The following is a 2,943-nucleotide window of genomic DNA, read 5'->3' on the forward strand; positions in this document are numbered from 1 at the left end:
ATGGGACTCTTAATCTCAGGGTCGTGGGTTCGAGCCCCACGTTGGGCGAGTTCGGTTTTTTTTCCCCTGCCTCTTTTCCCAGATTTTTACTTTTCTGGAAAGCACAAAACTTTTGCTTTTCCCCGCCTCCAAAATCCAAGGGTAAGCCTCAATTCTCCGTAGGTTGTTTTTTTTTTTAACTCAAGGCAAAGCATTACATCTTGGATGGGCATTTCAAGCTTTCTCCCCTCATTTCCCGTGTTTGAACTTCTAGGGTTTTTTTCCCAATCCTTGTAAGGTTTCCTGCCTTAATTTCATGGGGTTTCTCCCCAGTTACGTTCCCAGCCCCAGGGAGGAGCTTGTCTCACTTGGACAATGTTCCTCTACATTCCCAAACCTCTGAAACAGCAGGAGTAGGAAAAAGATTAGAACTAGGACATCTCACTGATCTTCCCACCTCTCCTGGTGTCCCTGCAGCTTTTCCCACCGGCAGAGAAGGGACACAAAACCCTCTTGGAACCCAATTTTCCATGTTCAACACCTCCAGGTTCCTGGAAATCTCAAAGAGGTTGTGTCTCCTTGCTCAGGTGGGTCAAGGTGGGATTGTTGGAGAATGGCTAACAGAGCAAGGACATATTTCCATGGAGATGCTGTGTCAGCAAGGAGACTCCTAGCAGCCCAAACAGGAGCAGCAAACAGGAGCTTTGAGCATATAACCATGAATTAGGCCTCAGGTTACTTAGCTTCTCAGCATTAGAAGTTATTTTCTCAGCGTAACGTTGCAGCCGAAGGACAAACTGTTTGGGAAAGCTCAGCAATGCTGCAAGCCCATGGATGAACTATCCCGGGAAAACAAAAAAGGATTCTCCAGAGAATAAAGAAGACTTCTTCACAGCTGCAGCTGCAAGCAGAAAAAGTATAGAAATGGAACCTGTAGAGCTTAGGTAAAGTGAATAATAGGTATAGTTGTCCTGCAAGCTGAGAAAGTGTACAAAAGTAACTTTTAGGGTTTAGGTAATGGTAAAGAGAACAATAAGCAGAGTTATTCAGGCACTGTATAAGAGAAGGACTAAGCTAACAATAAAGTTGGAGCTTGCTCTATCACTCACACTGAGTCGGCCACTTGCTTCCCCGCGCGGAATTTTCCCAGCGGTGATCCTGTAGAGTGGCGCCCGAACGGCAACTCGGCCTCGGACTAGGGACCAGTCCTTGGACTGAGGACCTGTCCCTGCTTTGGGACTCTCCTCGGGATGGGAACCAGGTGGAGAGGAGCAGTTGACAGAGAAGCTCTGTCACGCAGCCGACAGGGACGGAAACTCGTTTGCGCAGGCACAAATAAGTCGTGTCTGGGGATTCTGCGAGTTCCTCGCCTGCTACCAGCTCTAAAGTGCTGCATCGGAGACGCTGCCAGAGCATCGAGATAAAGAAGAGACGAGGAAAATAAAGGAGAAAAACATGGAGGAAAAGGTAGAGTTACATTTATTACAGAGAGTTTTAGAAAAGAAGGGTGCTAATTGTGTTAAGCAGTTAGCGGGCTTGGTAGCTGTGGGGACAGCCAAAGGATTCTTTAAGGATCCCGGGCAGCTATTTTTTGTGGGCATCGAGATAAAGAAGAGATACGGAAAACGAAGGAGAAAAAATGGAGAAAGAGGAAGCGTTACATTTATTACAGAGAGTTTTAGAAAAGAAGGGTGCTCATTGTGTCGAGCGGTTAGCGGGCGCGGTAGCCGTGCGTACAGCCGAAAGATTCTTTAAGGATCCCGGGCTATTATTTTCTGTCGAAGAATGGAGAAAATATGGGAACTGTCTTTGGGACCTTGTCATAGATGAGGACAAAACCACCAAAAGGTTGATGACATCAGGGCGAGAGATGATTAATTGCATTAAATACTATGAGATGAGAAATCACGTAGCGGCATTTGCGACACAGCAACTGGATCGACCCGGAGGGACTGTTCGCCGCGGGGAGCGACTACGTGCCGATGTGTTTGTAAGATTGATTTCTGGAGGAACTGGTGGGGCAGTGAAACGGGTCTGGATTGTATAAGAGAAAGACTGAGCTAACAATAAAGTTGGAGGTTGCTTTATCACTCACATTGTGTCGGCTGCTTGCTTCCCCGCGCGGAACTTTCCCAGCATGGGATGAGGTGGGCAAGGTGGGATGAGGTGGGCAAGGTGGGATGAAGTTCCTGTTGGGGCTTTCTGGGGTAGGAAAATAGTTGAGGTTGATACTTTCCCAACCTCAGTTTCCTCAAAAACTTGTTGTTTTTCTTCTGAGGAACCTCAAAAAGAGGAAGCAACAGTCCCAAAATAGCTGCAGACTTGGTGAGACAACGGAGAAGAGGAACCAAAAGTGAGTGAGGGGGAGAAGGAGGAGGTGGTGGTGGAGGATGTAGGGTCATGAGATGAGTAGAACACCACGTGAAGCAACTCAAAACCATCCCCAAGGGTCCAAGACCATCCCAAGGGACCCAACCCCATCCTGAGGAGCTTCAAGAGGTTCTCAAAGCTCTTATCAAGCTGTCACATCTCCCTCTTTGTTCTCCTCGACATCTCCAACCCACCACGGTCCCACCAACCTCCTCCTGGAGGTACCACCGGAGAAACCCATAGCACAAATGTGGTGGGAAAACTCTTCTTTCCTGGAAGGCAAAGCTCCAATTCTTCCCCAACTCCTCCAGAGTCATGAGGTTCCTTCCCTGTCTCTGATCTCCAACCCCATGCAAAGCTGAGGTCTCCACCCTTGGCTGGTTCTCCAGGTTTTTCCGGAGGTTTGTGGATTTTTTGGGGGATGGGGCTCGTTCTCCCAAGCTTAGGCACTTGGATTGGGAGATGAAAGAGCTGAGCCTGAGGGCAAAGAGAAGCTCCACCCTCGGTGCCTCCTCCCACACCACCATGGATGAACCTCCTCAATCCCAATCCAATCTCTCTAAGGAGTATTTTGGGCTGCTTTCTCCCATTCCT

The sequence above is a fragment of the Acanthisitta chloris genome, unplaced genomic scaffold, assembly GCF_000695815.1.
Source record: "Acanthisitta chloris isolate BGI_N310 unplaced genomic scaffold, ASM69581v1 scaffold10160, whole genome shotgun sequence".
NCBI classification, from domain to species: Eukaryota; Metazoa; Chordata; class Aves; order Passeriformes; family Acanthisittidae; genus Acanthisitta; species Acanthisitta chloris.